Source organism: Halichoerus grypus, chromosome 13 (genome assembly GCF_964656455.1).
Source record: "Halichoerus grypus chromosome 13, mHalGry1.hap1.1, whole genome shotgun sequence".
Classification (NCBI taxonomy): Eukaryota; Metazoa; Chordata; class Mammalia; order Carnivora; family Phocidae; genus Halichoerus; species Halichoerus grypus.
Genome location: NC_135724.1, coordinates 31,665,479 through 31,679,029, shown reverse-complemented (window position 1 = coordinate 31,679,029; position 13,551 = coordinate 31,665,479). Strand labels below are relative to the sequence as shown.

The 13,551-nt window shown below is 35.8% G+C and overlaps 1 long non-coding RNA gene across 1 annotated transcript in view; it reads right to left on the bottom strand.

The window, feature by feature from the left end:
• Positions 1 to 5,536: 5,536 nt before the first annotated feature.
• LOC118536238 (uncharacterized) overlaps positions 5,537 to 13,551 on the bottom strand; it is a 188,502-nt gene continuing 180,487 nt past the window's right edge. The window contains exon 4 of the long non-coding RNA XR_013443153.1: positions 5,537 to 5,568. This is a non-coding gene — a long non-coding RNA (uncharacterized LOC118536238). The remainder of the gene's footprint in view (positions 5,569 to 13,551) is intronic.

Genomic DNA, 13,551 nt, shown 5'->3' with positions numbered 1-13,551 from the left:
AAAATTATCTATAAGGGGGATTTTATTATGTAGAAACCACCCCCAAATCATGGAAATTTACTTACATTTCATTCAAGAGTAAAAGACTATATTTAAAGGGACACAAAGAAATACAAATAGTTAATATGCTTTCCAGTTACATTCTATGAGAGTAGGACTTGTTCAACATATAGGTTGTACTTACTTTCTGCTCAGCCGTATCACCAAGGAACAGGGATCTCATCTATTATTGTTCACTAAAGTATTCTTAGCACAAGATCATGTCAGGTATTAAGGAGAACTTAATAAATATTAGTGAATGAATGAATAAATGAAAGAACAAATTCAAAAAAGAGAATACAACTGGTAGACTGGGGTAAATTATGACTCTGCCGTTATGTTACTGTGATAATTATTAAGTCTCAGTTAATTTCTTAATAGAAATTAAATAAAAGCACCTACCCCTGAGGTGATCGTAGGGATGAAATAAAACAAAATAATGTGTATAAAATGTTTAGTACAATTTCTGACCCATAATTATTATGATGATTATAATACTTTATTTTAGGAAATAAGATATCTATGTGTGTAATATTATGTTAAAACATAAAAGCAGTAAATCTCTTAGTGATTAAAAAGTGATGCCAGATTCAAGTTCTGAACATTTCAAAGTAGATAGAATTTGTAGAGTTAAGCAGAGAACAGAGGTGTTAGGAAGGAGACAAGAGAAACACCCCAGGTGTCTAGGAATGCTGTGTATGTAACCATCAGAGTTCATACTTTTAGCATCTCACACCTAATTAACTCATCAGCCTCCTAAGTGATCTTGATGTCAGCCCCTACCATTTTATTTTCTTCCAAATATTTCTTCAATAATGGTATTCCCATAACAACAACAACAACAAAATTAACCACAAAAAAAGCAAACAAAACAAACAAAAGCCAATCAAAAATGCCCCACAGAAACTCTCTCTGAACAGAATGAAGTCAAAAGCCCTTATGTTGGTGTTCTAGATCCATTGTAACAGGAAGAACGTCCAACTTCAAGTCTTACTATTCTTCACCAAGAACGTTCTGAGTCGTATTTATCTCTTTACTGCCCCTTGAATATATGACAAACACTGATCACTTGAAGTGTCTGTTCATTTTGTATTCTCTCCAGGGAAAGTGCTTCTCCACTCTCAGCCTGTTCAAATTGCCTCCTTCTTCAGAGTTCAGCTCAAGTCATCCCTCCAGGGTTCACACTCTCCTCCCTCTGAAAAGCCATTCCTCTAATTGGTTATAAAGCTCTTTTGTCCATTTATCACATGTATTGGGACACCCTGTTCATTGTGCTCTCATATAATCATTTCATTCTTGTAGTTTAGTTATGTAGAGCCTATTATTAATTTTTTACATACTTATTTTATATCTATTACTAAGAAGAATATAAATGCTTTGATGATAGACATAATATCTTTTACTTCTGTGCATCCTACCCAGTAACTAATACAATATTGTACACATGATCTGTTTTATAGAATTCTGCTGTGATGTGGATGTTGTGCATCCTGGTGGCTTAGAGTAGTGCCAGTGTTAAAGCTGTCACTATGTCTTATCAAGGAGACCGATACAGCCCTCCCCTTGAAGTTTGGCTCACCTTGAGGAAAACCAGAGATGTATGTTCCACAATCACCCCAGCCACAGTGAGCAGCAGCATCTTAAACCATTGACTTATCCTCAGTCAGTATTGAGAATATTTCTGGCTAGTTGAAAAAGAGTTGAGTACTATTTGAAATTTTCTTTATAATTTAATTGGCTTGCAAGAAAAGATGGGAGTTGGGTGAAAAAAATTTGTATTGGTCACATAACCCCAAATAGGCTCTAAGACAGACAAGGGAGGATAAGGAGGGGCTCAGGTCATTTGTATTACTTAGAATGAATTCTTTAAATATCTCTGATAGAACCAGTTGAAATAAATTTGGAAATAAAGTATAATATTACCACAGAGTCGTATTGTTGGTGACAAGAGAGCTAAAAAAATAAAGAAAAAATAACTGGCTGGTAATATTTTAAAGGGTAACCAATGCTCACCAGCAGCTGCAGTAAGACATTAAGTAATAGAGCACAGTAATGTTAACTGCTCTCCTGGTAAGAGTGGTAAATGAAATAAACCCCAGCATCCAGGGTATCATTAATCTATAGTGAATAATGGCAGTGGTAGTGTAAGGAGATTAAAAAGGGCATTGTAAACATTTGTGGCTGTATAATATACAAATTAAAAATGTGAGAACGCTTGCAGCTGCATAATCTACAAATTAAAAAGTGTAATAGCATGGCATTAATTACTGGCTGATCAATTTCCCCATAATTGCTGGCATGTAGATGAACAATTATAGGTCCGAAATGTTATTTGAGAAAGAGACATTGACCTTGGAACTGTAAGGAATGATACTCTGTTATAAGGTAATACAGGATCCTATCAAACTCAGTTCCAATATTTGTAGCAGCCGCCAGCTCAGCGCAGGGCTATAATCACCACACTATTTCTTTCGATTATGGTGCCAGAGGGGTTACACATTGTTTTCTCTTTTTGAACAGAAACACCCAGTGACCTTCAGCCTTCTGAAAATGGGACCATCAGGCCTCATTTCCAAGTTCAAACAGTTTTAATAAAAATGAAATAGCAGGAGATAATGTACTTTACCCTTCTAGGCCAAAAGAACAGTTTAGAAAGTTGGAAAGACAAACTTCGTTCAGATGCAAACATTCCAACTGGGATTGTGGCTATAGACCTAAATGTTTCCAGACCAACCATTTTCAAGTTTACCACTGATAGTTAAGTAATCAGGGACTCAAATATTTGGTTGATATTAGAAATCAGAACACTTACCTCTATCCATTTGCCCTCCTTAATAACAGATGATACAACAAAGCCACGCTCTTATTGACGATTTACTGTTATGGTGACCAAGAAGATAAGTGAATTGAGGTTCAGCAGAGCAGTTGCTATATCAGACACGTGGCTTCAACTGAAGCTAGCTCTGTTAGTGCCGTTTCTGACACTGAATTGCAACTTCAAATCCAGGAGTTACCAACATTCTCAATCCCCTTCATTCATTTACTACATGTGGCAATCTGGATTTTGCTCACTGTCCTTCTATTAAAACTATCTTCATCCAGATCACAGTAATTGACAGTTCCAATGGACATTTTTCACACCTAATCTCATCTGACCTTCTTCTGGAATTGGACTCCACTGACCACTCCCTTTATCTAGAAACTCCTTTTTTTTTTTGAGCTTTTGTTGACCCTCTTTCATGGCTGCCTCAGTTTCTATACATTATTGGCTTTAGTGATACTAACATTATCAACTTCATTCTTTTTCTTTCTCTCCATTCTTTCCCAGTGCAGTTCCATCTACTTCTAACATATCTGAGGCTAAATCTCTGGTCCAGACCTCTCTAGGCCTCATAGTCTACAGCCAAAACCCTACCAAGCATGAAGAAATGGAAGGCTCAGCCGCTCAGATCCTGCATGTGCACCCTCACACCAGACATGGAGTTAAAATTACCCCTCCTCCTGTTCCCCTGATTGTGACTGAGAGCCACAGTGACATGCCCACCCCATTTTTTAAGCTCTCATACCCCTCGTGCCAGTCAGTTGTCATGGCCTGTTTATATCATCCTCTAATTTTTTCTTGACTCTTTCTCTGTCATTCTATCATTGTTCTCTTTGTCTTTTTTCCAGTGTTTTTGTCATAGCTTCATAATTTCTTCCTCCTCCACTTTAAGTACTAACTGCCCACTACACACATCTTTCAGCTCATTCCCTATAGGGCCATCCATAGTTACCACTGACCTACTTGTAACTTTTCAACTGCTCTGTATTTTTACTGAGTAAAGCCAAGCCTTTCATCAAGACCTCTGATTCCTTCCATATACTGGTCCCTGATTAATTCTCCAATTGCACATGCTACTGCTTTCTAATCTTCATGGTTTATCCAACAACAATTAGTTACAATAATAAACTCTTTCAACAAGGCCAGCTTTATTAAACCTCCAGGCTTTTGCACATACTGTTCCCCCAGCTTGGATTCCCACTCCCTCTCTTATCACCTTAAAGAGTTTTCATCGTCATTTTTCAAGAATTAATTTGGAGATAATTTTCCCTCAGAGTCCTTTTTTGTCACCCTCGACAGAGCCATCCTTCTCTCATTTCCTTATGCCCAAAGATACTTTCATTACAACACTTCTCAAAATGTGTTGTTTGTCTAAATGGCCGTTCCCCCTCTCCTGTGTCTTTGTAAATTTGCTTCCTGTCACAAAGCCTGACATCTGGTAGGCACTCAGTAATTTTTACTTTATGAACTGTACCGAAGTTGGTAAAACTGAAAAAAGTGCTTGAAAATTAGAAATAAAAAGGTAGACAAACTGCTCCTTCCTTGGAAGAACTTTGCTTATATTATCAGTTTCAGTAGAGATAACAAAAACAGTAATAGTAGTATCACAGGCTAACACTAGTAATAGAGTAACTAGTCATAGTAATACAAATGCTAATCACTTCCTATGTACCAGATGTTGTGCTTCTTCTTTCTTTTTTCTCTTTTGGCATGAATTATCCCATTTGATCTTGACAACAGATAAGATAACTAAAACTCTAAGTTAGAAAGTTAAAAAAAAAAAGCCTGTTCAGAATCACACTGTTAGAAAATAGTGAAGCTAGGAGTCAATCCATAGCTATCTGATTCCAGAGTCTGTTCTATTAACCATTAATTATCCCTCCTCCTTAATCCCCCCTTCCCAGTGCTAGTTAAATTATATTTTCATCGAACAGCTCATTTTTTATTGAAAATACCAAAACAACGTGTTATTTTGGATTTGTTTAGACACAGAACATTTATCTCTGTATAGATACACTCCTAGCCTTTAGATTTTCTTTTTAAAAAATCCTAAATACCTTGAAAAGAGACTGACCTCAATGAAACTTTCATTTGAAGCATTTTAAACAATCACATATCACACATACACACCAAACAAATTTTCAAATAATACCAGCTCTTTCTCCCAAAGTAATACCAGCTCTTTCTCCCAAAGTAATATTCATCAATTTCTCCACTTGACTGTTCCATCTATTCAATACAATTATGGAGACTTGAAAAACACAATAGATATTGATTCAGTTTCTCATATAGAGACCATTTAAAAATAAGAACTTGGGAGGACATTTTGAGTGAAACCATTTACATAAAAAATAAAATCCTGGCATATAGCTTGAGGTCAGTCTTAAAAGAAGCCATAAAACATATAAAATTAAAGAAGCATTTTCAGGAACTTTTAATAGACTTTCCCCTTTGTGCTAATCAAAATAATTAGCATTTCTATTATTCCTTTGGAATCTCACTATAGAACTCTTTGCTAAAGAAAGGAATTCAGTGGTTTAAAAAATGATTAGCATTTATATTATTACAGGGGCAACACATTAGAACATTATTTCATACAAATTAGAATTCAGAGTTATGAAGGCTAGCATTTCTACCACCATGCTGGAAGTTTATGTAAACTTACTCACCATGGAAAGGAATCCACTGTGGAGTTCATGACCCTGAACCTACAGAAGAAAAGAAAAATACAAAAGTAAAAGTGAGAAAAGAGTGTTAGAGTGTTTTTAAAGTATCAAAATGAACTTGGTCTAAGGTGGTACTACCTATAGACTAGCCTTCAGTGAGCCCTCAGTATGGCCCCAGAATGTAGCTCTATGGGACCAGCCTCACTATCTTGCTTCTGCTCCAGAGAAACAGAGTATTAGTAAATCTAAAGAGTAGGAGAGGAAGAATGTCAAACTTCCAGTTCTTTATTAGTTTCTCCATGGGAAATATTTTAAAGAGAAAAAAATGCCAAATCTAGAAAAATAATGGGTTGTTTAAAACATCATCAGGTAATCTGATTATTATAATTAAATACTTTTTATAAAAAAAATCTGTTTCTGGGAACAAACTCAGTTTGAGTGATACAGTGGAGACACAATTTCCGTCAAGAAAATGACAGTTCTTCATTTCCATGGCATCATTGCTTTTGGTTTGTTTAGTCTTTTAATACATTAGAAACACTTACAAACATCTCTATAAGGTTCTCTAGTAGCTCCCCATGTTCCTTTACATTCATCAGGTCACTAGAGAAAGGCCCAGACTATTCCTATTTCCCTGTGCTAGGGTCATAAAGAACTCTCCCCACCCCCCCCAAAAAAATTGTTCTCTTACCCTATTTTGTTTTAAATCACTTTTTGTTTTGAAATAATTTTAGACTCATAAGAAGTTGCAAAAACAGTACAGAGATTTCCCAAACTTCCCCTAATGACAACATCCCACATAACTAGAGTACATTATTGAAACCAGAAAACTGGTTATTGGTATAATGCTATTAACTAAACTATAGATCTTATTTGGAGTTCACCAGGACTTACATGCATAAGCTTTTTGGGTGGGATGCAATTTCTATGAAATTTTATCATATGATAAATTTGTATAATTACCACTATTATCAGGAAAGTAAAGTATTCATTTTTTTTTTAAGATTTATTAATTTGGGGGGAGGGGTAGAGAGAGAGAGAGAATTTCAAGCAGACTCTGCGCTAAGGGTGGAGCCCGACAGGGGGCTCAATCTCACAACCATGAGATCAGGACCTGAGCCAAAACCAAGAGTTGGACACTTAACCAACTAAGCCATCCAGGTTCCCCTAAAATGTACCATTTCTATAACAGAAAAGAAACACGGTCTAGTTACCTATTAACAGTCAAATTCCTCCTCAACCCTAACCTTAGCAAACACTGATGTAATATAGTATCCCCTTCCTACCTCCCTTCATTTCTTCTTTTTTCCTTTATTCTTTCCAGGCCACCATAATCTTTTCCCAGGTTGCTAAAATTGTCTCACTGTTGTCTTTTGTTTTGTCTTCCACCAAGCTAATTCCCACACTGCAATGTGATAAAACCATTTAAAATACATGTGATCCTGTCATACCACTATTTTATACCCTCATAGTGACATTTTCAATATTTTCAGGATAAATTCTGAATTCCATATTTCTTTTTTTTAAGGATTTTATTTATTTATTTTAGAGAGAGAGAGAGAGCACGAGCAGAGGGAGGGGCAGAGGGAGAGAGAGAATCTCAAGCAGACCCTATGCAGAGCCCCATGTGGGGCTCCACCTCACAACTCAGATCACTACCTAGACAAAAGCAAAACTCAGATGCTTAACTGACTGAGCCACCCAGGTGCCCACCCCTGAATACCTATTTCTTCTTGATTTGGCCCTTTTCTACCTCTCTTCCATGATCTCTTATTACCGTCTCCCTTTGTATGCTGAATTCTAATCCTACAGAATGTCTTCCATTTTCTCAGTTGGATTACATCCTCTCTGAACCTTCTAGCTCTTGCACATGCCAACCTCACTTCAAGGAACATGCTTCTTTCTCTCCTTTTATCTGAATGATTCCTAATCTTACTCAACCTCTACCTCTCAAACTTCAGTTTTATTTCCTCAAGAAATTGTTCTCTCATCCTCCAAGTTTGTGTTAGGTACTCCTTCCATCCACCCTCATAACACCTTGTACCCTTCCTGCCATAACATTAATGAAACCCCACATTCCAAGTGCCCATTTAATTGTGTGTATTCTTCACTTTGCTGTAAACCATAAGGGTGGACTGTGGCTAGCCCATTCATTATACTATCCTCAAAATCTAATTCAGTGACTGAAACATAAAAGGTGTTAATAAATGTTTGTTGAATGCATTAATGAGGGATGTATTTTGTCTAGTCCACAGATGGAATGGGCAAAAACTATGGGAAACATGTGGGACTAAAGTGCTGATAGGATGGGCAATGGGGAACAAAATTAACATTTTTCCCACCACTACATTTTCCCATGTGCTAATACTAATCATATATGTGGTGATAATCCCTTACAATTATGATCTCTGCTAGGTCACATTTTATATCACCATCTCAAAATGTTGAATAAAAGCATACTGTGTACAGTGAAAAATAATTCTTAAACTGCCTGCACCCCATTTCCTGTTGTGAAAGAACACCTCAATGAAGCTTACCTTCTCAACTGCTGGTAAAATGGCATCACATTTGGGCCAGGTTGGAGCAGAATGAAATCCACATATTACTAAATTTGTGAACCCAGTCCTCATCCTCAATGTGAGTCAATAAAGTTAGAAAGCCTTTCACTTCAGAATACAAAACACCTCATTGCACATTTCATATTCCATATTTCTAGACTAACTTATTAGAGATGCGTACACCATTTGCTGTTGCTTTGTGACACTGGCAAATGCTTTTAAATCTTCTAAATGTTTTTTTTAAAAATGTGTGAAATGTGTTCTTTTCAAGGACGTGAAAGTGAACTGAGGCCAAGTGGCAGTGGGCGTGTTGGCTATAAATCTACTCAATACATAAATATATGTATATTGTATTTTTCATCACTAGGCCGACTAAGAAATATCTACCTTGTTGAATGTGTTATTTGTAATGTGCAAAGTTCTCTAAGAGAAACATAACTTTTGCATTCTTATTTTGTTCTGTGACATGCAAAAGTGAGTTTATTTTTCCTAAAACATAAAACTAGACTTTTGTGAATATTATACCACATCAGATTAAGAGCTAGATGTATAGAATATTTTGACTATTCAAGAATAGATTTTGGTATATTATTTTATGCTAATTGTAAAGATTAATTTTTTTATTTTTCAGCATGCTTATAGTATATCAAATTTTACCATTCCTTTAATCTTCTGAATGAATGTAATAGATATGGTAATCATTTTTTAAAAATTTAATGTAAAAATGATCTATTTGCACTTGCTATGCATTACATCTATACTCCCCATTATACATGTCTGTACAAACGCTGAAATTTGTAATATTTAGACATTCAGTAGATCAACTGGTCTACTATGGTTATTTGCCACTTGACTCCTTATAAAAAGAAAAAAAAAAGGCTCTTATTTCAGTTAAACAGGTCTCCAAGAAGTTGTCTCCTCTTAAATAAGTAAAAAGATAAAAAATCAGTGAGGACAGCACTGTCCTTTGGAGAACGGACCTTGCCTTTAGGTTTTTGTAATCTACAACTGATTTAATAAGATTTATTCTTTTTATGATTTATGAAACACTACTTGTAGTTGAGAAATAATTCAGCATTATTCTGGACAGGATATGAAGACTTTTTTTAGCCTTTAAAAGGAGCCTATTCTGGTATTCTTTTAGGCAAAGAAATAAGACTGCTAATCTTAGGCACTATTTCTCTGCAGATGGTACTGGTCAGATCTTGTTCCTTTGGAGGAAAATGGGAATTTTATACCTTTATTATAGTAAAAGGATTGAGCTGCAACTTAAAAAGGAGACTATGTTCCTAGGTAAATGGCAAACTGACTTCACTCTGGACTGCAGTACTTGCTGGAAGCAGTTTTTTTCATAGTTGGATATGAAAAATAAGAAAGACTCAAAATGCATAAATTGTAGCAGATGCTTCCTTAACTTACCGTATGAAATAATTTTGATGGGTGGTTATGAATTTGTAAGTAATGTTTACTTCTGAAATGCCATAATTGCTTTTGGAACTATTTGAGGCATTTTGAATTGTATCTGTTTTTATTGTAATATGGAATTGTATTGCCATTTTATGAACTGGCATCTTTTTGATGCATGGAAGTTCTGGATACATTTGTTATCCATCATGAGGAAACCAGATAAGTAAATATTACAACTACAACTGAAATGCTTCTTTTTTACATGAATAAATGAAAACCATTTTGAATCTGAAGGCAGAAACACTCTATCTGCAGACTGACAAATTGCACATTTGTTTGGTTTCAAAAAACTGGTATCTGGCTTCTATTCTGTGACTGAGAGAAATGTCTGTCTCCTGCATGACAGAGCCTCTGAGATGGAGGAGCTCTCTTCTTTGCAGAGGTGGAAGAGGTCAACTGAATGGACCATAAAGAAAAAGGGCCCTTGTCTATATAATTACTTTTGAATGGAATAAGACTACACAGTTCATCTGAAATGTGGTAGTTTATCTATATTGCTACACTCCCAAATCCCTCTCAGTTCTCTAATATTTTCTATAAACACTTATTGAACACATAACTTTGTGTATTTAGTTTGCTGTTAAGATTCTTTGACCACTCGTAACTTATAATTATGTAATCAATCTACCTTTAACATAACCGCCAAACATTGACCATGTAGAGTAATATACATGTGTTTTAACCTAAAGATTAAACAGACAGACCTGAATTTCTAAATGGCTAAAAGAGTGCAACTAGTCTTTGGAGAAAGAACTACCTCATGGAAAACGGGTCAAGTGATTCAAAAGAATAAGCAGGTGTTTAACTTTTGATATGTACTAGAAGTTAAAAGAGCTTTTCTGGGAGGCACACTTCAAATTAATTACAATATAAAGATTATATCCAGTATAATGACATGTTCTTGTTAAGGAATATTTGGACAATATACAAAACAATACAAAACAAGTCATATAATGCAGACATTTTTGTTGTCAGATAAGATGTGGATCAGGAGATGACTGGCACAGGGATATTTAGAGCAAAGGGAATGGAATACATTTGAAGACAGACAGACCATATATAGCAGTACTTCTCAAACTTCAGTGTGGATATAAATCTCCTGGGGAATTGTGATAAAAATCCAAACTCTGATAAAGGATTTCTTGGGTGGGACCCAAAACTATGTTTTTCTAATAAGCTTCTCAGTGATGCCAATGGCACTGGACTATTGACCACACTTAGAGAAGAAGGTAAAATGTTACAAAGAACCCAGTTAGTAGTGCAAAATGAGTTAAGTAAATTTGACACAGAAACTTTGTTCCATTTTCTTTGCTACAATTCCAGGGTCTACCCACAGTAAGTTTATCTCTGTATTAATGACAATATCAAATCCATATTCTTCAACTGCAATGGCATTATTTTACTTTTTCTTAGGCATGGCTTTATTCATTCATACAAAAACAGAAGATTAAAAAAATGTCATTACCATTTTCAAAAGGAGGATCAAAGAACTTATTACAAACTATATAGACCCGTAAAAACAATCTAACTTCCAGACACAATACTAGAAAATTATTAAAGAGCTGGCTTGTAAGTGCCTAAGAAAAGGCAGCTACAAAAGCAGGTTCCCCTGAGCATTTACTAAGCACAATCATGTTCCAATAGCCTGCTTTTTTTTTGGCAGTAGAAGTGACAGGTCTAGATTTCCACAAGACATTTCACAATTTCTCCATATTGAATTTAAGGATAAAATGCAAAAATATAAATTAAATGCAAGGAAATTTGTTTTTTTACCAATTATTATTTGAAAAACCATATCAAAATGAGGCTGATTAATTGACAGGTATGTTGGGTAGAAGTTTCTAAAATTAGACTAATGGGTAATGTCTGTTCAATTTTATTTAAAGTTTTGTTAATGTATTAGATAATGATTATAATAAAGAAGACATTGACATCAAAAATTTATATGGCACTGAGCTCTGAGAAATAGCAAAGATATCAACAGGCTAAAGTAACAAGTCATGTATTGAACTTTTGTATAAATAACATCAATGAATGCTTTTGTCTAATAGTCCTTAAGGCCAATAACAAAGTTTAAATACATTAACACATAACAAATGCATAATTTTATGAGAAGAAATGACCAGGTTCTCAGGTCTTTGTCTTCTAAAAATTAAGAATCACTCTTTATACAGCCTAAGACATGGAGAGGGGAGAGTCAAGAAGTGTTTTATAGGTGAGCTGAAGCTTGTCCATAAAGTGCAGGTATTGGTAGACAGATGGACAAAACGGGAAAGTGACAATGCTTGTTTAAATTAGTTAAAATTAAACGGAATATACTGAGGAAGGTTGTAGGATCAAAAATGTACATGGCTTCTGCAGAAACATGCAAGAGACTATTCATGAAGAGGTGCAAAGGTTACACTGGAGTGAAACAAAACAGAGCCTCCTGAAAAGTTATAATATTGTCACATGTTTAATGTCATTTTTTAGATCTTAATTTCTTCCTGTTCATCAATTATTTTCAAAATACAGCTAATATTTTTTTACAAACTCATAATATAAATCTTTAGTAAAAGAATGAGACTCTCAGTGAATAAATGACACACGATTTTTTTCTTCTTCTTGAAAAGGTGCTTGTTAAGACAGTAGAAGAGGATTCTTTGGTACTTCAGTCTCAGGGTCAAGGGGCAGGGGCTTGCAGTCCAGGAATCTCTAGTCTCACCATCCCGCAGATATGGAGATCTTCATCCCTCTGTTCACACTTGTCTGAGCATTCTAACTTACTTCCAATTTCTCTCCATAACCTCACTGGTCCCATCTTGGCTTTCTTTGTTGAATATAAAGTAACTGGATTAGGAGGACTGATAATGTGTGTGTGTGTGTGTGTGTGTGTGTGTGTGTGTGTGTGTGTGTGTGTGTGCGCGCGCGCACGCGCACGCGGTCGCCTTCTGAATGAAGTACAGCTTCGAAGTCACAGATGGCACATTAGAAAAAAGAAATATAGTAAAATGAGTAAAATATATTCTCATTCACAATTTCCTAGAGGCCCCTTGGTGGTTAATTGAAACTTTTGTCTACTTTATTGAACAATAAAAGTGGCAGCAACTACTCCCAGGTGTCCTTCAATATTAAAAAGAGGATAAAGGGTTCCTGGCAAAGGTGACAGAAATTAATGCGGTGAGCCCAGCTATCAAACATTCCAATATGTGAATTGCCTGATATTTTTATAATGTTGTCTTATGATTGGAAATGTTATTGCTTCTATTGAATCAATAGAAAATGTTAAAGCTCCACAGAACCCCAATTACAAACTAAAGCTGGAAGGTTAACATCTGGGAGCAGCAGAGATAGAAACAATCTCTATTGTCATACCTTACTGACAAGTAAATGTCAGAAACATAACGCCTTCGCCTGGTCTCAGCACAGAGCACATGTAAAAGAGTGATTGTAAGGCTGCCTCAAGTCAAATCGCCTGTCATCTCAGCTTTGACATGGAATTACTTTGGTTTTATGCATCTATTAACCTTGAACTATCAGCATTTGTTTTAATGTTCCAGGCTGAAGTGACCTAAGTGTTCTTCTCTCATGCAGAGGGGCTCTGTAAGAGGACAGAGCATGTGGCCCGGGTTGGGACTGGTCTTTATGGGAAGGCAGAGTGAATGCATCTGGAAGGACCATTTTTCTCTCAAATGGTAATACCCTTTTTCGAAGTCCACCTTTGGTAGGGCAATTCTTTTGTGTTTTAAACAGTTCCTCTGTCCTCAAGAGTCTCTTGAGGAAATGCAAACTTCACACATTATAGCAAGGATCCCATATGATCAGTGATGATACAGTTATCACATAACGTATTCAGAAGAGGTCCTTGGTACAGGCAGTAGGGGAAGGGTTGTAGAAGGAAGAGAACATCTCAGTTTCTCATGGTGGAAGACAAGGCAGAAAAAGGGATTAAGTAACTTGACTTTGATCTGAATTCTGATGTCTTCACATATCATATCTCTTTTCATTCTTCCTAGACCTT